The sequence below is a fragment of the Mustela putorius genome, unplaced genomic scaffold, assembly GCF_011764305.1.
Source record: "Mustela putorius furo isolate JIRA1106 unplaced genomic scaffold, ASM1176430v1.1 tig00000640_pilon_pilon_pilon, whole genome shotgun sequence".
NCBI classification, from domain to species: Eukaryota; Metazoa; Chordata; class Mammalia; order Carnivora; family Mustelidae; genus Mustela; species Mustela putorius.
In genome coordinates this window covers 6,990,547-7,015,397 of record NW_025421432.1, presented here as the reverse complement: position 1 = coordinate 7,015,397, position 24,851 = coordinate 6,990,547, and the positions used below count along the sequence as shown (strand labels likewise).

Genomic DNA, 24,851 nt, shown 5'->3' with positions numbered 1-24,851 from the left:
CAAGCTCTATTACAAAGCTGTCATCATCAAGACAGCATGGTACTGGCACAAAAACAGACACATAGATCAATGGAACAGAATAGAATGCCCAGAAATAGACCCTCAACTCTATGGTCAACTAATCTTTGACAAAGCAGGAAAGAATGTCCAATGGAAAAAAGACAACCTCTTCAATAAATGGTGCTGGGAAAATTGGACAGCCACATGTAGAAAAATGAAATTGGACCATTCCCTTACATCACACAAAAAAATAGACTCAAAATGGATGAAGGACCTCAATGTGAGAAAGGAATCCATCAAAATCCTTGAGGAGAATACAGGCAGCAACCTCTTTGACCTCAGCCGCAGCAACATCTTCCTAGGAACATCGCCAAAGGCAAGGGAAGCAAGGGCAAAAATGAACTATTGGGATTTCATCAAGATCAAAAGCTTTTGCACAGCAAAGGAAACAGTTCACAAAATCAAAACACAACTGACAGAATGGGAGAAGATATTTGCAAACGACATATCAGATAAAGGACTAGTGTCCAAAATCTATAAAGAACTTAGCAAACTCAAAACCCAAAGAGCAAATAATCCAATCAAGAAATGGGCAGAGGACATGAACAGACATTTCTGCAAAGAAGACATCCAGATGGCCTACAGACACATGAAAAAGTGCTCCATATCACTTGGCATCAGGGAAATACAAATCAAAACCACAATGCAATATCACCTCACACCAGTCAGAATGGCTAAAATCAACAAGTCAGGAAATGACAGATGCTGGAGAAGATGCGGAGAAAGGGGAACCCTCCTGCACTGTTGGTGGGAATGCAAGCTGGTGCAACCACTCTGGAAAAGAGCATGGAGGTTCCTCAAAATGTTGAAAATAGAACTGCCCTATGACCCAGCAATTGCACTACTGGGTATTTACCCTAAAGATACAAACGTAGTGATCCAAAGGGGCACGTGCACCCGAATGTTTACAGCAGCAACGACCACAATAGCCAAACTATGGAAAGAACCTAGATGTCCATCAACAGATGAGTGGATCAAGAAGATGTGGTATATATACACAATTGAATACTATGCAGCCATGAAAAGAAATGAAATCTTGCCATTTGCGACAACATGGATGGAACTAGAGCTTATCATGCTTAGCGAAATAAGTCAAGCAGAGAAAGACAACTATCATATGATCTCCCTGATATGAGGAAGTGGTGATGGAACATGGGGGTTAAATTGGGTAGCAGAAGAATCAATGAAACAAGATGGGATTGGGAGGGAGACAAACCATAAGTGACTCTTAATCTCACAAAACATAGTGAGGGTTGCTGGGGGGAGGGGGTTTGGGAGAAGGGGGTGGGGTTATGGACATTGGGGAGGGTATGTGCTTTGGTGAGTGCTGTGAAGTGTGTAAACCTGGCGATTCACAGAACTGTACCCCTGGGGATAAAAAGATATGTTTATAAAAACTAAATATTAAAAAAGAGAAAAAAAGGCACTTGCAGAGCACAGGGGGGCAGGGCTTGTGTAAGCAGCTCAAGTCTCCACTCTGTGCACTGTGTGCCTCAATGAAGTCAGCCTGTGGTGATGGGATGGGGTAAGAAATGGCACCATCCTACTCTCTTTCCTGGAGAGTGGAGTTCACATCTACCACTGTTTGGAAAGCCCAACAGAAGAGTGAACAATTTCTCCTGTTTTGCCCAGGACTCAGTCAGTGTCCTGGTTGTGTCTGAGCCATCTGCCCACCTGGCAGCACAGGGCTCCTGTGTTTTACCTCAGAAGTGCGGTTGGGTTCTAAAAGACTAAATTTTATGGACCCAGCACAGTGCAGACCCATGCTGATCCTCTCGGGGAGGGACTCGCCATCCTGTGGGTGCTGCCGGCTTGTCCCAGAATGGCAGTCACATGAATGTGCAGGGGCTTGCAATTTATGGTAAAGCATTAGCAAAAACCCAGCATCTAGATTAGCTGCACTCAGCTGGCATCTCTGCTTCTGTATTAATGAATGGGACAGTTCATTGACACCTACCATCTCTTTTGTCTCCAGAGACAAAGTGCCATGTCTCTCAAATGCATTCCAAGAAGGAGAACTGTCTCTCCTGGTGCAACCCAGGTGATCCTCAGACCACATTTTCCACTCCCAGGCCGCTGCCCCCCTTCCCCACAGGAATACCACTATGCTCACAAGACTCCACTCTGAGGTGGCACAGATTTTTAAAACTTCAGACCTTCAGCTCTGCTGCTTTTGACACTTGTAATAATTGGCCCCTCTCATTTTTTCGGTCAGTGGTTTTAGGAAAGTTTTTTTGTACAATCTTCTGTCTTTTTGTCTGTCTGTCTGTCTCTCTCTCTCTCCCTTCTCTCCAGAATCAGGGCCCCTCCCTTCTGCAGTACCCCCAGTCTTTTCACCCCCAAATCACAGCACGGCCCCTTCTGCCCTCCACCATGTGCCACTTTTCCCCCTCCAGTTGTGTTCTTTCAGAACTCAGAGCTATCCCCTGGGTGTTCAGAATGATAATTATCTAGTTGTGTTCAAGGGAGAGACAAGCATAAAGTCCTCCTACTATTCCACCATCTTAAGTCCTTGCTTCTGTTTATAGGTTTAATAAAGATGCAGTTCTATGAGTGAAAAGGGCAACCCGTATTACAAAATTAATTTTAGGAGAATAAGAGAGACACTAATATATATTAATGATCTGTTAAATGTAGGGTGACCATACAATTCCATATGGAGAATATGTTATTTAATTGACACCTAGAACTTGGGCATAAATTGACATCAAAATACTAATAACTTAGAGCCCAGAACATTATGATTCTGGTGTCAGCAATCAACTGCTCCTAAGGATAATTGGGACACTATTAGTTATCCACTGCTCCTCTTTTACTTCTCACATTAGTCACAGAAATAATCCATCCTTGACTGGCCAATGCATTTTACTACAGGCAATATAAATCATACTGTCTCAAAGTTAACCCAAGTGTTCAAATTTAAGGGTAAAAACTTACTTCATTAATGATGGTTCTCTTGCTTTAGTTTAGTTGTGTCTTTATTTCTTTGCTACAACATAGATACTTGGAATTTGAAAGATTTCATAGATTCACTTTCTTCTGAGTCATTTTCTATAAAATGTCTGTAATAAAATAACTTCTCAGTGCTCCCTGGAAAGTTGCTTAAAGACGTTTTTGACTATTGATGGACAGAGAACTTTAAGGTCAAGAGTGTAGAAAAGACTTTGCCTTCTCCATCCCTAAAACACTTTATGATTACTTAATTTGATTTAAAATTGAGTATGTATTTGATAGTAAAACTTAACCATATCAATCTTATTGTGATTTTACTATTTAATAGTTTCATGTACTCTGAATTACCTGTGGAAATTGGGTGATATGAAAATGAATCAACATTCCTCATTAGGAGTTATTTGGTAGTAGATATCAAATTTTTAATTGTACATGCCTTGACATTTTTGCTTCTTTGAATTTGTCCTTAGATATATATGGACAAATTCTTAAAGATATATATGCAAGCACATTTATTGTAGCACAATTAATATACTGTAACAGTTTAAGTGCTCATAAATAGACATTTGGTATATTTGTTATTACACCCTTGCAATAGAATACTGTGATTTTTAAAGAATGAGGTAGATTCTATAAGAGTTACTATTAAAAAATACCTACAATATACTAAAGAAATTAAGACATAGATTATTGTTTGGCACATAGCAACTGTTATATTACTGTTTACAGGGCTTATCTCTGATGAGTACAATAGAACTAGGAGGAGGGAAGGATGCTTTTCACATATAAACCCCTGCAGTGTTTGACAGTGTTAATCATATAATTTTATAATAAGTTGAGCCTACATTTTCCATCAAATGACCAAAGAGTTTGATAAAAGTAAGCACTCCTAAACACTAAGCCCCTAAAAATGGAAATGAGGTCTTTTTAATGGATATACTAATGTAAGAAGGAAATAGAGGTATGAATTTCCCATCCTATTGTTCTTCCAATCTTGATTCCATGAGAGCAGGGGATGACTATGATTGAAAATGGAAATCATATAAATAATATATTTTGAACTTGACTTGTATCTTGTGTTTCCTAGGGTTGTTACAACAAATTATTACAAACTGAATGGCCTGAAAGAAAAGACATTTATTCTCTCACAATTCTGGATATTAGAAGTCCAAAGTTAAGGTGCTATTAGGGTCATGCTCTCCCTAAAGTCTCTAGGAGAGGATATTTGACATCCCTCAGCTTGCAGCTGTATCATTCCAATCTCAGTTTCCATCTTTACATGGCTTTCTTCATTGTGACTGTCTCTTCTCTTCTCATAACAGTCAGATAGGACTAAGGCCCATCCTAATTCAGTATAAATTCATTTTGACCATTACATCTGCAAAAACTATATGTCCAAAACCTTGATGACATCTGAAAAAACCTACTCCAAATAAGGTCATATTCATAGGTATTGGGACTAGAGTATCAATGTATCTTTTTTGTGGAGCATAATTTAATGCAAAACTAGATTTTTTTAGATCTTCCACTTCAAATTTCTTATTCCATAGATGAATCCGAAGGGACTGTATGGCGATGGTGTAGCAGCTGAATTAGCAGTGTTGCTCTAATGGCAATCACAATTTCTGATGGGCCTCAAAGCCTCTTACAGAGCTCCTCTCTATCCCCCCAAAATTAATATCAGAAATGGAAGCAAACTGAAGAGTAAAAGACTTAATTACCCTTGGTGCAACTACTTTATATAATTTAGGATGATAATACTCAGGGAATAAAACATTTTTATGACTAAGACTTGCTACATAGAACAAATGATCTCTGATGTGGTGTATTTAAACATACAGTTGACCCTTGAGCAATGTGGGTGGTTAGGGGAGATCCACGTATAACTTTGGACCCCTCCATAACTTCACTACTAATAGCCTACTGTTGACAGGAAGCCTTACTGAGAACATGAATAGTTGATTAACACATATTTTGTATGCTTTATGTATTATATACTGTATTCTTATAATAAAATAAGCTAGAGAAAATAAAATGTTATTAGGAAAATCATAAGGAAGAGAAAATACATTTACAATACTGTACTATAAAAACATACATGTATAAGTGGACCTATGCCATTCAAACCCAGGTTGCCCAAGGGTCAAACGTACTCATTATCTGAAACTAAACACACACTCTATCTATTAACAGGGGAGAATAACCATAACATCATACTTCAGAAATTCATATGTACAAGCCAATATTGACTTTCATTTTTTTTTACCTCTTAAGAAGGGATGATCACAAAGAACCAATTACGTTGTCTCCTACACAATCACTTAGGTAAGCCTTGTATGAGTTTGTAGTTAAAATCCTTTTGTTCTTTGACTTTTGAGGAATCCCTGTGGATGTTTAATCCTAAATGAACATATCCTGGGCCTCTAGCAACCTGGAAGGCAACTAACTAGAGACCTCTCCTGATGCAATCATGAATATTGGCTAAGAATTTTTTTTAAAGATTTTATTAATTTATTTGACAGAGAGAGAGAGAAATAGGGACCATAAGCACAGAGTGTGGGAGAGGGAGAAGCAGGCTTCCCACAGAGCAGGGAGCCCAATGTGGGGCTCGATCCCAGGATCCTGGGATCATGACCTGAGCCAAAGGCAGATACTTAATGACTGAGCCACCCAGGCACCCCAGCTAAGACATTTTCTTAAGTTTTGGTTTTTTTAAAAAATTTATTTATTTGAAAGAGAGTATGCACGTGGGTGTGCATGCACAAGCACAGGGGGAAGGGGCTGAGGGAAAGGGAGAGAATCTCAAGCAGACTCCCCACTGAGCACAGAGCCCAAAGTGGGCCTCAATCTCATGACCCTTAGATCATGACCTGAGCTGAAATCAAGAATTGGATTCAACCAACTGAATCACCTGGGAGCCCCCTTTTAAAGTTTTAAATGCATAGGTGAGCTCACAAGAAAAAAGTGAGGGGAAAAAAGACAAAAACAAAACAGAACAAAACAAAAACCTGTCAGCTTTCAAAAAGTGAACATTTAAAGCCTGAGTTATAAGCACCTGAGCAGCCCAAAGAAATCTTCCACCTTACAGAGGCTTGAACAACTAAGAACTATAGTTTGTTGTTATTATTTTATACTTCAGTTTTTAATTGATTATGTATCTACATGGTTCTAAAATAAAAACTATGTAAGTAAGTAAAAAAACTATGTAAGTAAAAACTTACATAGTTTTTATTTTATTTTATATTTTATATTTTATAGAGGGGTTATGTAAGTACCCCCTTCTCCACCCATCAATTCCCCTCCTTCCTATAAATAATGTATTTTATTAGTTATGATTCTTTATGACTCCTAGGCCATATAAGTAGTTGTTCTTCCTTCAGACCCAAAGTGTAGCCTACCTTTTGTAGGCTACATCTTGTGAGATTTGATGTTGTTTTCAGTTAACAGTGTATCTTGGAGATATTTCTATATCCATCCTTGGAGATTTTCTTTGTCTTTTAAAACACCAGAGAGTATTCATTTGTGCAGAAAATAATTGTTTATTGATGGATACGGGTTCTTGCAGCATACAAACATGTAATTACATCATAATGTATATTTGTAAATATATTGGTACAATTAATTCCTAGAAGTGGTTTCCTTGGATCATAGAAAAAATCCATGTTTTATTTTGAGAGAGAAAGACTGCTTGATTGTCCTCTGTAGAGATTGTACCATTTGACAGTCTGAACCAGTGTTGTAAAGCACGTCTCTTCTACAAGCTGATGCACTAAGCCCATGTCAAAATTTTGGAATTTTTTTCTCATCTCCTAGATGAAAAATGGCATCTCACACTTTATTTTGTTATGCATGGTGATGGGTATCTTTCCATACATTTAAGAATCTTGTTCTCTGAACTCTTTGTTTTTGTTCTTTTGCCCATATTTCTATTGAGGTTTTGGAGTTTTCATTGCTGATTTCTAGGAACACTCTAAACATAAAAAGGGATAGTATTTCATCTGTCACAACAGAAAATATTACATAAAGCCTGTAGTCAGCAAAGGATCACTCAAAAAAAAAAAAAAAAAAAGGATTTGAAAAAGAAAAGATTCACGAAAATCTCCCCAGTAGGTCAAGAAGAGACAAGAATTTCTGGTTGTTTCTGATAAGCTTATTTTTGATTGGGCTCTGGGGAAGAATAAAAAGTTTTCTGTCAGAAATTTTTAAGAGTCTCTATTTCTAGTGTCTACTTGGCATGGAGATTCCCAGAGCTTAATAAAAACTTAATAAAAAACTGATTTAGAGTCTGTGAAACTCTAGAGGAAATGGCCCATGATCTCTTATTTACTGATCTATAAGCTTCCTGATGGCAGGGTCTTTCTATCATAATTCCTGGAATATAGAGATAAAAATGAACTAATGAATAGATTACTACTACATGAAATTCAGTTTTCAAAGCCATGAGACCTAAACATTTCTCAAGTTTTTGGTTGCAGGGATTGTAGCAGGGTAACAGTTTCTCTCCCAGAATATGGCCCAGGGCAAGGAACCTGAGACCAGAAACCAAGCACACTAATTAGTAACCCTCTATATTAAAGTACAGAGAGAAACTGAATTTAAGTAATGAAAATGAAAGTGTTTTAATGTGCTAGGAATTTGAATTAAATATATAGGGATATGCTTTGCAATTTTGACCTAGAACATATTGTTCAATACAAGCCTATAATTCCCTATTCCTTAAAATAAAGTAAATATATATGAACATGAAAACGTTCTTTTACCATCATTTTTTACTATTATTTTTAACTTAAATTTTAAATATTATAAAATATTCCAAACACACAGGAAAACATATAAAATAATATAATAGAAACCCAAGCAGTATTATGAGTTACAACAAATGCTAATATGTTGTTTTAAGAGTCAAGAAAAGCTAGATATGCTATGAAACAAAAATCAAGGTATCAGTGACTAAAAGTAACATAACATTATTTCTAACTTATACTTTATATCACGAAGAGTTGACAGACAGATTCTTACTTACTGGAGCCACTCAGCATCTCAGGCTGACAGAGGTCCCACAACCTCCCCTCTCTCAACAAAAAGCTTCTGCATGTGTCACAGCAGTGAGAGAGGTCATGAAGATTTGCACATCTGGGCGGGGTGACATGAGTCACAAATCCTCGTGTTTCACTGGCCAGTGCAAGTCAGGTGGCCACACTTTAACCTCAAAGTGTGGTTAAGTGTAATCCTTCCTCATACCTGCAAAAAGGAACCCAAAATATGGGCAAGCTTTTTTTTTTTCAAGAGAAGATACAATAAAGAGATGGAAAGAATAAAATAAATAATAGACTTAACACATTAAAAAAAAATAAAAGCAATACAACTTAATGATAACATGTATGAAAAAAGAGTATTAAGTTTGGAGGAAATTTAAAAGAATGTAGCATAAACAACATAAATACAAACCAGAAGAAGCCTCTAGTAATATCCATCAAAAAAACTTACAGAGATCATGACACAAATGGATAGGAAAAGTACCTATAAACATTAAAGAAAGTGAATCATTTATTTAATAAACTTGATTCAAAGAAAATATCATAACATCTAACTTCAATTTTACACAAACTCTTCCAGAGAATAAAGAGAAAATATCACCACACATTTTACTTATTTTTATTTTTTTTTTCCACCACAAATTTTAAATGGCTAGTGAAACTTTGACAGCATGACCAAACAAAGGCAGTGGAAGAAAAGGAACATTGCAAACCAATGTAATTAATGAATTATCTTAAGAAAAGCATAATGAACCAAATCCAGAAATGTATATAAAAAATAATGTTTAATGACCAAGTTTGTCTAGCCCTAGAGAATCTATCAACATAACTCAGCATAAAGTATCTCCTTTAACAAATTAAAGGAGAAAAATCATACCATTACTTTAGCCAATTATTTTAACCAAATTAGCACTAGCTGTAAGTCAACATAAATTCATGTAAATAACTGCACTGGGAATAGAAGAAACTTAATTTATTTTCTAAAGATTTTATTTATTTATTCATTTGAGAGGGGGGGGAGGGAGCATGAGCAGGAGGAGGGGCAGAGGGAGAAGCTATAAAAGTTGGGTATTCATGTTGCGTATCATGCTTAGCGAAATAAGTCAAGCAGAGAAAGACAACTATCATATGATCTCCCTGATATGAGGAAGTGGTGATGCAACATGGGGGCTTAAGTGGGTAGGAGAAGAATAAATGAAACAAGATGGGATTGGGAGGGAGACAAACCATAAGTGACTCTTAATCTCACAAAACAAACTGAGGGTTGCTGGGGGGAGGGGGTTTGGGAGAAGGGGGTGGGGTTATGGACATTGGGGAGGGTATGTGCTTTGGTGAGTGCTGTGAAGTGTGTAAACCTGGTGATTCACAGACCTGTACCCCTGGGGATAAAAATATATGTTTATAAAAAATAAAAAAATAATTAAAAAAAAAGTTGGGTATTCATTCTTTCTGATGGAGGCACAATACCAAATAATGTATATGGACCACATCTTCCTTATCCATTTGTCCATTGAAGGACATCTTGGTTCTTTCCACAGTTTGGCGACCGTGGCCATTGCTGCTATAAACATTGGGGTACAGATGGCCCTTCTTTTCACGACATCTGTATCTTTGGGGGTAAATACCCAGGAGTGCAATTGCAGGGTCATAGGGAAGTTCTATTTTTAATTTCTTGAGGAATATCCACACTGTTCTCCAAAGAGGCTGCACCAACTGGCATTCCCACCAACAGTGGAAGAGGGTTCCCCTTTCTCCACATCCTCTCCAACACATGTTGTTTCCTGTCCTGTTAATTTTGGCCATTCTAACTGGTGTAAGGTGATATCTCAATGTGGTTTTAATTTGAATCTCCCTGATGGCTGGTGATGATGAACATTTTTTCATGTGTCTGATAGTCATTTGTATGTCATCTTTGGAGAAGTGTCTGTTCATATCTTCTGCCCATTTTTTGATATGATATATGGTTTCACTTATTTGTGGAGCATAACAAATAGCATGGAGGACATGGGGAGTTAGAGAGGAGAAGGGAGTTGGGGAAAATTGGAAGGGGAGGTGAACCATGAGAGACTATGGACTCTGAAAAACGATCTGAGGGGTTTGAAGTGGTGGGGGGGTGGGAGGTTGGGGTACCAGATGGTGGGTATTATAGAGGACACGGATTGCATGGAGCACTGGGTGTGGTGAAAAAATAATAAATACTGTTATGCTGAAAATAAATTTAAAAAGAAGAAGAAGAAGAAGAAGAAGAAGAAGGAGAAGAGGAAGAAGAAGCTGTAGAGATAAAAATGCAATCATAGAAAAACAAACGAGAGCCCTAAAACTAGACTCATGGAAATCTAAAAACTTGATTCATGACAGAGTTGTAAATGCAAATCAGTGGGAAAGAAGATACTATTTAGTAAATGCTATAGAGACATTTTGCTATCTCTATGGGGTAAAAAGTAAGTAAATATCCTGCTTCACAAAATCAATTTTAGATGGATTAAGGGCTTAAATAGCGTACAGACCTTTGAAACATTTAATAAGAAGAAGAATATTTCATGGTACGGAAAGACATATTAAGTAAGATTTTTAAAAAATATTTTATTTATATATTTGACAAACAGAGAGGGGGAGAACACAAGCAGGGGGATTGGGAGAGGGAGAAGCAGGCTTCCCACTATGCAGGGAGCCTGACGGAGAGCTCAACCCAGAACCCTGGGATCATGACCTGAGCTGAAGGCAGACACTTAACCAACTGAGCCACTCAGGTACCCTTAAAAAAGATTTTAAAAATGCCAATCGTAAAGATCAAGATTGATAAATGTGACTATACTAAAATTAATAATTTCAACAGAAAACCCATAAAGAGAATAAAAGGACAAGTAACAGCAAGATCTTGATCTTGAAAATATTCCCAAGGATAAATAATTTCATTCCTAAAAATGTAATGAAGATATTGCATATACATTCATGTGTATGACTTTAAGGTTTTTCACCTATGGTGAAATAGACATAACATATCATTTACCATGTTGACCATTTCGGAGTGTTTAGTTTCATCACATTAAGTGCATAATATTGTTGTGTAATCAATCTTCAGAATGCTTTTCATCTTACAAAACTGGTACTCTACAGCTATTAAATAACAACTCCCCATCCTCCCTCCCTCAGCCCCTGGCAACCACCATTCTAACTTCCTGTCTGCATAAACTTAACTATATTAGGTACCTTGTGTAAATGGAATCATACCATATTTGCCTTTTTGTGACTGGCTTATTTGGCTAAGCATAATGTCCCCAAAGTTCATCCATACTACAAGATGTGTCAGAATTTTCTTTCTTTTTAAGGCTAAACAGTATCCCATTGTGTGTAGATACCACATTTTGTTTATCCATTCATCCATCTATGGACATTTGAGTTGCTGCTACCTTTGACCATTGTGAATAATTTTGCTATGAACATGTGTTTACAAATACCTCCTCAGGATTTTTGCTTTCAACTCTGTTAAGTATAGACCTAGAAGTGGAATTGCTGGATTATACGGTAATTCTATTTTCCTTAAAACAAGCAAACAAACAAACAAACAAAAAAACCTGCTATACTGTTCTCTACACCATTTTACACTCCCGTCAACAGTGCACAAGTGTTCCAATTTTTCCATGTTATTTCTAACATTTCCTATTTTCTGTGTTTTTGTCTTTGTTTTTTGTATGGTGGCCATTTTGACAAGTATGAGGTGATATCTCATTGCAGCCTTGGTTTGCATTTCCCCTATGATTAGCTATGTTGATCATCTTTTCATATGCTTATCAGTCTTCTGTATGTCCTTTCTGGAAAAATATGTATTCATGTCTTTAGCCAATTTTTAAGTTGGGTGGCTTGTTTTTGTTGTTGTTGTTGTTGTCACATGAATGACTTCTAAAATCCATAGAAATAAGAAAGTTAAAGTATGAAGGAAAATTTATGCATTATAAATTTAATATAAAATTTTAAGTAGGCAAATTTAAATAATGTAATGTTTTGTGATTACACACACATTCATTAAAGCTACAAAGAAATATAAGAAAGTAACTAGCCTCAGCAATCAGACAACAAAAGGAAATTAAAGGCATCCAAATCGGCAAAGAAGAAGTCAAATTATCACTCTTCGCAGATGATATGATACTATATGTGGAAAACCCAAAAGACTCCACTCCAAAACTGCTAGAACTTATACAGGAATTCAGTAAAGTGTCAGGATATAAAATCAATGCACAGAAATCAGTTGCATTTCTCTACACCAACAGCAAGACAGAAGAAAGAGATATTAAGGAGTCAATCCCATTTACAATTGCATCCAAAACCATAAGATACCTAGGAATAAACCTAACCAAAGAGACACAGAATCTATACTCAGAAAACTATAAAGTACTCATGAAAGAAATTGAGGAAGACACAAAAAAATGGAAAAATGTTCCATGCTCCTGGATTGGAAGAATAAATATTGTGAAAATGTCTATGCTACCTAAAGCAATCTACACATTTAATGCAATTCCTATCAAAGTACCATCCATCTTTTTCAAAGAAATGGAACAAATAATGCTAAAATTTATATGGAACCAGAAAAGACCTCGAATAGCCAAAGAGATATTGAAAAAGAAAGCCAACGTTGGTGGCATCACAATTCCGGACTTCAGGCTCTATTACAAAGCTGTCATCATCAAGACAGCATGGTACTGGCACAAAAACAGACACATAGATCAATGGAACAGAATAGAGAGCCCAGAAATAGACCCTCAAATCTATGGTCAACTAATCTTCGACAAAGCAGGAAAGAATGTCCAATGGAAAAAAGACAGCCTTTTCAATAAATGGTGCTGGGAAAATTGGACAGCCACATGCAGAAAAATGAAATTGGACCATTCCCTTACACCACACACAAAAATAGACTCAAAATGGATGAAGGACCTCAATGTACGAAAGGAATCCATCAAAATCCTTGAGGAGAACACGGGCAGCAACCTCTTCGACCTCTGCCGCAGCAACATCTTCCTAGGAACAACGCAAAAGGCAAGGGAAGCAAGGGAAAAAATGAACTACTGGGATTTCATCAAGATCAAAAGCTTTTGCACAGCAAAGGAAACAGTTAACAAAATCAAAAGACAACTGACAGAATGGGAGAAGATATTTGCAAACGACATATCAGATAAAGGACTAGTGTCCAGAATCTATAAAGAACTTAGCAAACTCAAAACCCAAAGAGCAAATAATCCAATCAAGAAATGGGCAGAGGACATGAACAGACATTTCTGCAAAGAAGACATCCAGATGGCCAACAGACACATGAAAAAGTGCTCCATATCACTCGGCATCAGGGAAATACAAATCAAAACCACAATGAGATATCACCTCACACCAGTCAGAATGGCTAAAATCAACAAGTCAGGAAATGACAGATGCTGGCGAGGATGCGGAGAAAGAGGAACCCTCCTACACTGTTGGTGGGAATGCAAGCTGGTGCAGCCACTCTGGAAAACAGCATGGAGGTTCCTCAAAATGTTGAAAATAGAACTGCCCTATGACCCAGCAATTGCACTATTGGGTATTTACCCTAAAGATACAAATGTAGTGATCCAAAGGGACACATGCACCCGAATGTTTATAGCAGCAATGTCCACAATAGCCAAACTATGGAAGAAAGTAACAAAATTCAGGCTGTTGGTTATTTTAGAAAGGGAGGAAGAAATATCGTGAGGAGCACACCAGAGCTTCAATAATATGAAGTGTTCCACTTCTTAACATTCACATTATTCACATAGATTCACATGGACTTTTACATTACTGTCATTTTTAAATAGTTCATAGGTGTTATATACAGTTCATTTCAAAATAAAAAGTTTCATAATATGGAAGAAAAATATGGAGGGAAAAGAGCATCAGTGAATAGGAAGCATCAGGTTGGTGAATTCTTTTTTTAAAGGAAAAAATTGTTAAATGAAGAATTTTATGCTGGGTGTTATATGCAACTGATAAATTATTGAACACAACATCCGAAACTAATCATGTACAAGTTGGCTAATTCAATTAAAATTTTTAAAAATGAAGAATTTTCTGAACAGTGAAATTGAGGTTGTCTAGTAGAGTTGTGTGTATGTGTAACATATAGGAACCAAAAATGTACAATTTAAATATCATTTAGGTCTAAACACAATGGGTGAAATCAAATTAAGAAATCAGCAATGTAGAAATCACTGCTTGATATTATTAACAGTGAACATTGAAAACAACGAGACACAAAGATATGTATAAACGATCATTTAAATAGATTTACAAAACTGAATACAGAGTTTGGGGTCATTTTTTAAAAATGTTTACAACCTGATTATTAAGAATAAAAAGAAAAATGGATAAACAACTGTTCCCCACATCTTCATCTTCATCTTCCATGAAGAGAATTTAAAAACAATTTACCAAGATATGGAAACAACCATAGTATACATACATATGGTATGTATATAACATATATGTATATTGTGTTCACACACGAAACACAAATACAATGGAATATTTCTCAGCCATGAGAAAGAAGGATATCCTGTCATTTGTAACAAAACTTGTGGACATTGAATATGTTAGGCTAAGTGTGAAAAGTCAGAGAAAGGCAAGTTCTGTATGGGTCACTTACATGAGGAATCTAAAAAATCAAACCCATAAAAACCAGCGATAGGGGGCTAGGGGATAAGACTAATGTTGTTTCAGGGTACAAACTTGCAAAGAGTAGTAAATAGGCCATAAAGATCTGATGCATGGTATAACAAATATAGACAACAATATTTTACTTACAATCATCGAATTTGCTAAGGACACGAAAACTTAGTAAAACTACTAAAAAGTAAAGGTAATTATGAGATGTGGTAGAGATGATAAATATCGCTATGGTGGCAACAGCATTGCGATATATAAATGTACCAAATTAATAAATTGTACACCTTAAACTCACACAAAGTTATATGTCAAATATATTAAAAAATAACAGAAACAAACCACTTACCACTGGGGGTTACTAGGGCACCAGCTATTTCTCTGTAAATTAATAATAAAAGAAAAATGTCAAGCCATTGTCCTTTCTATATAAACTGTATCATACAGAAAGCAAATAGCCCTAGTAGATGAAGTATTTTTTCCACTGAAAAATTCCACCTAATATGAGCAAGCAAATGATATAATTAGAAAGTTACCATTTTTGCAGTTCTTTAAGAAGTAAATGACTCAGGCAAAGGTCATCAATGGTTAGTTAAAACAATATATGAAAAGTTCATGGGGAAATCTGAAATGAAGAGATCAAGCTTTCACTATTTGAACTAAGTGAACAATCTCAGCTTCATGAAAAGCCACAAAGTAAATGTTTCCTGATATGAAGGGGTATAATCAGCACAGAATGACGTTTGAGGAGTTCCCACTTACAAAAAGAGAACAACAACAAAAAAGAACTGATTCTAATCAAGCCGTAAGTCTAAATTCTCTGGAAACATTGGGGTATTAAAGAAAAGTTAGGAAATAACATGCGGAAACATTCCTACTACCTAGAATGTGGAAAATTCTAGAGACCAATTAGAACATTTTTAATCAAATCAGTGTGTATTGCTTTCTCACTAGAATACTGTAGTTGCTTCTAAAGTGATTTCTCTGTCTCTAAAATTCTTATTCTTCTTTACCACATAGTTGCACACATAATACCATAAAATTTCCTGGCAAGCTATAAAAGCAAAATCACTCAAAAACCAATTATTAAGCATTTACTTAACTAAACAGTACAGGTGTACAAATAAAGACATGTAATACATATAATCCCTTTCCCACCCACGTTAACCTCCACCTTTATTAATATCATTTCCTTAATAATAAGTTAAAAGAAAAAAAGTGTTAATCATCTTCACAGAGGTCAAAAAGGCATTTGATATGTACTCCAACCATTATTATTTTTTAAACCTTATTATATTAAGTCTAGTAGGATATATCCTTGACTTTATATTCAAAAATATCAGAACAAAAAATTTTTTTTAAATGATCGTCATTCTAACAGGTGTGAGGTGATATCTCATTGTGGTTTTGGTTTGCGTTTGTATTTGGTTTGATTTGCATTATGCTAAGTGAAATAACTCAGAGAAATACAAATACTGTATGGTTTCAGTTATACACAGAATCTAAACACACACACACACACACACACACACACTCACAGAAACAGAGATCATATTTGTGGTTGCCAGAGGCAGGAGTTGGAGAGTAGGCAAAATGGGAGAAGCTTGTCAAAGAGTACATACGTCTTTTTTTTTTTTTTTTAAAGATTTTATTTATTTATTTGACAGAGAGAGACACAGCGAGAGAGGCAACACAGGGGTAGTGGGAGAGGGAGAAGCAGGCCTCCCGCCAAGCAGGGAGCCGGAGCAGGGCTCTATCCCAGGACAGTGGGATCATGACCTGAGCTTAAGGCAGAAGCTTAATGACTGAGCCACCCAGGGGGTCCCAAAGGGTACAAACTTCTAGTTATAAGACAAATAAGTCTTGGAGACATAATGTACAGCATGGTGATTATAGGTAATAATACTGTATTTTATATTTGAAAGTTGCTTAGAGAGTACATCTTAAAAGGAAAAAAAAACTTATAGCTATGTGAGGTGATGAATGTTTACTACTTACTGTGGTACTCATTTCACAATATATGCCTGCATCAACTCACTAATTTGTATACCTTGAACTTATACAATCAATTGTACCTCAATAAAATTGAGGGAAAAAGTCATTGTGACCTTAAAATTCTAATAAACATTGTCATGAAATTTAGAAAAAGATAACAATCCAGAGTTTTTCCTTCTTCCTTATCTGTTTATGAGGAAACCCAAAGTGGTGGCTAACCTGAAGGAGACAAAATGCTGAAGTATGGGTGACAGATTGGCTACCTGATCGCTCAGGCCCAACCTCAGAGAGACCATTTCCATAGTTTAATGCATTGGTGCTGTGCCTGCCCTACCTTATGACTTGGTGGGTCAGATGAAAATGAGTTGCATCATGACTTCCTATCCTATGATCCCCAGTATCGTGCCAAGAGTTACCAATGAAATGTTAAATAAGGTTCTGCTTTTTATGCTATAAAAGGCATGTACTTGCTCTAGAAACCTAGGGATCTCATTTATAACTCTCCTGTCAGGACACACCAGAGAGTCCTTATCTCTTAGATTCTATCCTTCCACAAATGGTACTAGCATGTTGAAAACCAGAGAAAATTTTTTGGAAAAAATACAAAAGATCAAAATTGGTCCAGCTAAAAATAGGAAACATTATAGATCAACAATCCTTAATGAAATAGGAGCAGTGGTCAAAAGTCCTGTTCAAAAGGGCAAATTTTAATACTTCTTTTTTTTTTTAAGATTTTATTTATTTATTTGACAGACAGAGATCACAAGTCGGCAGAGAGGCAGGCAGAGAGAGAGGAGGAAGCAGGCTCCCGATGCAGGGCTCGATCCCAGGACCCTGGGATCATGACCTGAGCCGAAGGCAGAGGCTTTAACCCACTGAGCCACCCAGGCGCCCCACAAATTTTAGTATTTCAAATAGGTTTAGAAATTTTACATTGAGTTATAAAGTAAATCTTTTTTTAAAAGATTTTATTTATTTATTTGACAGGGAGGGATCACAAGTAGGCAGAGAGAGAGGAGGAAGCAGGCTTGCCGCTGAGCAGAGAGCCTGATGTGGAGCTCAATCACAGGACCCCAGGATCATGACCTGAGCCAAAGGCAGAGGCCTTAACCCACTGAGCCACCCGGGTGCCCCTAAAGTAAATCTTAACACATTTCACAGTAAAGGTATTCCATAATGCAAATTCTCTGACCACAATTCAGTTATGTTAGAGTTTAAAAATATAAATTAATAAAATATGTATATTTGTACATTTTATAATATATTTCCAGATAAGTCATGGTTAAAAAAAGAAATCATTATGAAAATTAGAAAGATTTTTGAACTGAATGATAACAAAAATATTTCATATTTAAAATTGTGGAATGTGTGGAAAATCGTGTTCTGAGAATTGTAACTTTGGTGTTTCTATTAGAATAGAAGAAAGCCTGAAAGGATCTACATATGCAATTGAGTATGTTTTGAAAAGAGAACACAATGAACCCAAAGAAAGAAGTAGGAAGGCAATAAAGTGTGGAGATAAGCAAAACTGAAAACAACACAAACCAAGTAGATAAGCTTCTGGTGTGATTAATCAAGAGGAAAAACTAGAAGAGGCAAATAAATATATTAATCAAAACCATGAATAAATGCAAAAATAAATGAGAATAAGACTATTTTATCAGCAACTCTAAACCAGTAAATCTGAAAACTTGGATGAAATGAACAATTTCCTATAGCAATATATCTCAGAAAAATGGACTGGAAAAGGAAGAACTGACTATGATTAATAGATTGAAGTATTTGGCAACAAAAAGTACTCCTTATAACTGGTGGAAAACAGTAAGAATGGTGTAGTAAGAGAAGCCTTAAATAAGGGAGGTGCTTTATTAGATAATACTTGGCCTCCCCCAGATTTGTCCTATCTCTCCCCCCGGGGGTAAAACTTAGCAAAACTTAGCACAATGAAGCTAGACGTGCTAGGCCTCCTAAATGAAGGAAATTGTACCATTTCACAGTCTATTTTCTGTTGAAATTTTTCTGAGCAGTTAAGATGCATCTGGAGGGCATCTATCAGTTTAATGGTTTAAAGGAATTTAAGTGAATGATATACACAAGATATACAGAGTTTATTACTTTTTTAAAATTTTAACTCAACAGCTCTATGTGCAGCAGGATTCCCTTTAAGTCAAATCTCATGTCTGAGGTATTGGTGACGCTACACAGGTGAGGTTAAACCAGTGAATTAAAAATGAAGATTCACTGAAAATCCCAGCTATTTGAAGCTGGTTATTTATATTAGGACAAGTAATGATTTTTATCACAATGCCTCAAGTATATAATGCTTACTAGCAGAATTTGTACTATAACTATTGAAACATATGCTTTTGGCTAAATAAGGAGAAAGGAAAGGTGAAAGTAAATTAAATTGACTTCTGCTTAGTTGTGTAGGAAACAGGAAGTAAGAGGTGAGAAGACAAAAGATGGAATTTCAGTGATTTTAAAGATTACATTCACATGAGGGAGATAACGAGTTGAGGTAACTATCCAAATAGCGCTGTATAACGAAACAAAACAAAACACTGCACTATTCTATAAAGCAGTTGTACTGTGAGAATTTATCAGTTTTCTTAACTTGGCTTGAATAGACATTACAAGTTCAGTTTTAATTAAAACTGTCAAACACATGAAGTTTGCTTTCAAAGTCCTCACATTCTTTTTTTTTTTTTTTTTTTTTTTTGGTACTTCTCTCTGCCTTGCTTTTTTTCAGACACCAATCTTAATACCACAACTTGCCTCACTCAGGCACTGCCCATGTTCCAAAATAACTTTCCTATTTTTTCTTCGGAGTTTAAGGATTTCCGCTTGTGACTTACAGCATTTTCAGCTCTGACACATCCAGCAGTTGAAGTTCACATCTGCAATGTGTTCCCATGGGCATTCTGAGCATGAGAGCTTCAACTCTTCCTTCTTCTCTCAAGAAACAATTACAGGATGCAGAAGTCTGAAAAGGGTATTGGCCGAAGGGGGGAAAAATGGAATCTCCTCTAGTTTTTAAAGTATATTATTAGCATCAGTATTAGTAGTATCATTACTGGTAATAAGTTGTGATATTCTCAGCCAATCACTACATCATTGTGTGAAGACAGCATAGTTAAGAATGATGTGGGAAGTAGCTTGGGGAATATAGTCAGTAATACTGTAATAACATTGTTCAGTGATAGATGGTAACTATAGTTACTGTGATGAGCATTTCATAATGTATGTAATTGTTAAATCACTATGTTGTACACTTGAAGTTAGTGTAATATTATATGTCAACTGTACTTCGATTAAAAATAAAAATAAAAAGGATATGTGCTTTGGTGAGTGCTGTGAAATGTGCAAACCTGGTGATTCACAGACCTGTACCCCTAGGGATAAAAATATATGTTTATAAAAAATAAAAAATTTAAAAAAATAAAAATAAAAAAAGTTGTGAATTAGAGGAAGTAATTCTTGTTAAGCTGAGTTACTCTAAGGCAAACATTACTGATGCTCTTTCTTAGAAAATCTACAATTTTTTCAACCCTTTTTATTTCAAAAGATCAAGGTGCAAATTAAGAAATTCCACACAAAATGAATGTACACTTTTGTCTCTTTATATCTATTTGCCTTACTTTCCTCTCGCAGTTAGACCATATTGAATAGTAAATAGAGAGATAGTTAGTTTTTTATTGGGATAGGATATTCTAACTTGCCTATATGACCCATGGAAAAGAATAGATTTACTTAGATGACAATTCATTTCCTTCCTGGAACTGAAAAAAAGTAAAGGAGTTAAAGTAAACTACTCTGATGTCCTGAGGATAAACACATCATAAAACACAAACAGTTTTCTATTTAGGAAAAAGAAGAAAGAGGGGGGAAAAGAGAGAGAGAGGAAACAAACAAACAAACAAACAAAAAAGCAGAAGAGAGGGAAGAGGAAAGGAAGGAAAAAAAAAAAAGAAAATTTTATGGCAAGACGTTGTGTCTTCAACAAAACTATTAGCTCCCCTTGGAGGAGGTCAAGGACTAAATTTTATACAGCATTGCTTTAGAATCTTCTACAGCAGTGGGCACATGGTAAACATCCAACAGTGTATATGGGTTGTTAGAAATAATTAGCCTGCAAAGACACAAGATATATTGGAGATTTTCTGGGTTTTATTTTAAAGAAATCAACCCATGTTACAAGAAAGGGGGAAAAAACTTCCCAAGCTATTTAAAAAGGGGAAAAAATGTATTTCTCACGGCGTTGCACAAGCTACAGCATAAGGGGGTCATATTCTTCCAAGGAGCTGGTTCTATTTGATGCCCTATGGCAGTATCAGCCCATGTTACTCTGTCAAACTCAGGTAACTAAAGGTCAGGTTGTTGAGGGGAGACCTCCAGGAACTGGAACAATTAATCGAATGTGTGCTAATGACTTAATTCCCCTCTCCTTTTTCTCTTAATTGTTTAACCTCCTCTAGGTAGAACAATTGCTTTGCCATGCATTGCCTTCAAAATTAAGTGCTCATAGAATTTGTTGTGCCTAATAGGTCTCAAAAATGGGGGTGAGAACATACAATTCTAATCTAGTCAAATTCTGATTGAGTAAATTAATAATATCTCAATGACTCTAAAATCCATTATAATCTAGTCAGGTTCTGGTTGAGAGATTGTCCTTAGTAAGAGTATAAAGAAGGTATTACAGTTCAGTTTAATAGACACTAAGGAGGTATAAACAGGATGCTATGAAAAATAACTGATTATTGAAACACAAATTATTTGCAATTCAAAGTTGAGTATAACAATAGATGCATGAATATGTCGAACCATGAAGGGCTTCAAAACACTGAAGAAGTCAGGGCAGGCTTCCAGGGAAAGGTGATATTTGCCCTGAGCTGGCAAGCTGAGTAGGATAGGCCAGGTAAAAAAATTCAGGTGTGGTGACAGAAGGAACAACATATCAGAAGCCATAAATTTGTCAAAAAGCCTAGCTTGAGCAGGACATACTAAGATTTTTCCTAGGAGCAGGTGGGTATATATCAGGGAGGGATATAAATAACATCAGAATGAGAGATTAGCTACAGAATATGAAAGGTGATTTGAAGAAAGCCAAGAAAATTGCACTTTTTCCTGCAGGAAGGGATCCAAAATAACTTTTTAATGAAGAGGAAGGACATGGATAAAGTTTTCCTTCTCTTTCTCTTCTCCTTCCTTCCCTTCCTCCACAACTATGTGAAAAGTGACCTGGAGTAATAGGAGACGTTGATGGGACCTGGTTAGGAGGCAGCTGCTGAAGTTTAAATAAACAAGAATACTCATGTGGGAAAAAAGCAGTGACAGTGGAAGCAAAGAGGTGAAGACAAAATTGAAAAGCATTTCGAGGTAGAATTCATAGGGTTTGGTTATTACCCGGGTGAGTGTGTGTAGAAGGTAAAATAACAGGGGGCAGAGAGAGATGTAAGAATCAGGAAGACTGAGATTTTCAACTTTAAGTCTAAGTGACATCATTGCCTTAGAGGAACATTCAGAAGACAAGTAGTTTTAGGAGCAAGAAAACATTTTGGAAAAGAAAAAGTGACCTACTTCGCAAATTTAATTTCTGGGTCTCTTTAAAGATATTAAAGAAATGAAAGAGGACATTTGAAAAGGATGATTTTTCAATGTAAGATTCAGGACACGGGTAGAATTTTCTTCCTATTCTAAGTATAAAAGTTAAACCCTTAAACAACACAGAGGTTAGAGGTGCCTCCCTTCTGCACAGTTGAAAATCCAAGCTTATCTTTTGAGTCTCCAAAAATTTAACTACTAGTAATAGCCTACTGTTGACTAGAAGCCTTGCCAATAACATGAATAAGCAATTAACACATCTTTTGTAGGTTATGTCTATTATACATATGTATAATATACATATACATATGTATTCTTATACTAAGGTAGCTAGAGAAAAGAAAATGTTATTAAGAAAATAGTAAAAGAAAATACATTTATAGCACCTTACTGTACTTACTGGAAAAAAATCTGTAAGTAGAGCCATGCACCTCCACCCAACATTGTTCAAAGAAAATAGTGAGGAAGTAGAAGGGATTTTCTAATCAACTCTCCTTCCTCTAAGAAGAAACATTGTTAACCTGCTGAGTTCAGGGTGAGGTCAGGCTGAGGTTAAGAGTGAATAGAGATTGGGGAGACCAGAAGAAATTAGAAACAAGAAGGAAAATGTGCCAAATACAAGTGAAAGGTTTAGCATGGAATCAAAGTCAAGATGAGATTAGACACTCTAAACTTCTAGTTGTTTGATGTTCTACAGCAAGAGAAGAAAGTAAATGACTGGGCTATTCTAAAAAGGTGGAATTCAGTTCCTCCTTGGAAAGCCACAATCAGAGCGTTTGTAACATTTTGGCACAATAATACATGTACTAACATCTCTGGAACTTGGAAATATGTTAGATTTGGTTAAACAATTATGTGTGAGAGACTGAAGTGCACTCTTGGCTGAAAGAAACCAGACTAAAATGAACTCTACTGGTCATTAAAATATCATTACTAACAGTTAACAAACTGCTATACTAGATCATCTTGTGTTACTCTATTTTAGAAAGGTGAAATTCACCTTGGAAAAATCTTGATGATAGAAAATAGCTACTTATTCCCCACTTTTCAGTGCAGTGATATCCATTTTTTTAAAAGATTTTATTTATTTATTTGACAGAGATCTCAAGTAGGCAGAGAGGCAGGGGAAGCAGGCTCCCTGCTGAGCAAAGAGCCTGATGCAGGGCTTGATCCCAGGACCCTGGGATCATGACCTGAGCTGAAGGCAGAGGCTTTAACCCACTGAGCCACCCAGGCGCCCCTGTGTGGTGATATCCTTAAAGAGTGTTCTGTTTTCACCCATTCCCTAATTTAGAACACATTTACATTATGACTTCTGATTGAACAGAGCCAAACTTGTGTTTTAGTCCTCTTGGTCCTTGACCATTTTCCTGAGTATTAGATAATGCGATGCATACTAACTGATTATGGAGATTTTGCTGACCTTGCTCCAATGAACATTAAATCCAGATGGAGAATCTGTAATGAATAGCAAAACACATAGGCAACTATTTTATTCCTTTGTCACTTGACTATTTAAGCCAAGAAAAGTGTCAACAGAAATGTAGCAGAGCCCAAACCTTTACTGCTTGATATGCATGGGCTTATCATGTTGTTAGCTATGCATGACCTTTTTTCCTGAATGGCACGCAAGAAATTGCACGAGATACTAAGGCAAAACATTTATGTTCCAGTTTGTCTAAGCACATGAATCTCCCTATATCACAATTATATTTAGTTTTCTTTTGAAAGAGGACGAGTTCCTTTAAAAGGTAAAAGGATGTTCTATTAACAAGAAGATTCCAGGTAGTTTGGCTCAAATCTAGAAGTGGAGGGGCCTAATACAGATGTCATATTGAAATTGACTTAAGTGACTTGGTATGTTTGAGGAAATCCAGATTCCAGAGCTGCTCTGGCTTGTAAACTCAGAATTGCCTCAGACTCTATATACTTAAGCCCCTTCCACCCGCCTCCCCAACCCAGAATTCATTGCTTTTTAGGAAGTAATTGTTTTGACTTTTAAGGCCACTGCATGTTTCTATGATTCTTTCTTGATTATTCTAGAGACTACAATTTGTATGTTGGACTTACATGAAATACGAACTTTTATACTTCCCTGACAACTCTAGAACTTTAGAACACTTCAATTCCATTTCTTTTAGTGGTAAATTAGACTATTTCCTCTAATTGCTTGTTTCTTCCCTGTGATAGAAATATATATCTGTAACCTTTGATTTAATGCTGGAGTGTTCCCACTGAAACAAACAGAGTATATTTCCTTGAATTACTGATATTCAGTAACCTGCTTCAGCCAGTGGATGCTAATAGAAATAACATGAGCCGGGGCGCCTGGGTGGCTCAGTGGATTAAGCCGCTGCCTTCAGCTCAGGTCATGATCTCAGTGTCCTGGGATGGAGCCCCGCATCAGCTCTCTGCTCAGCAGGGAGCCTGCTTCCCCCTCTGTCTCTGCCTGCCTCTCTGCCTACTTGTGATCTCTCTCTCTCTGTCAAATAAAAAAAAAAAAAAGAAAGAAATAACATGAGCCAAAGTTTTAAATGTGACTGC

At 36.3% G+C, this 24,851-nt stretch overlaps 1 long non-coding RNA gene across 1 annotated transcript; it reads right to left on the bottom strand.

The window, feature by feature from the left end:
- Positions 1-6,535: 6,535 nt before the first annotated feature.
- On the bottom strand, positions 6,536-19,660 carry LOC123392860. The gene is made up of 4 exons (XR_006607548.1): positions 19,562-19,660; positions 15,061-15,092; positions 8,036-8,253; positions 6,536-6,982 (listed from the first exon to the last, which is right to left on the bottom strand). It is a non-coding gene; the product is annotated as an uncharacterized LOC123392860 (long non-coding RNA).
- Between the last annotated feature and the right edge of the window lie 5,191 nt (positions 19,661-24,851).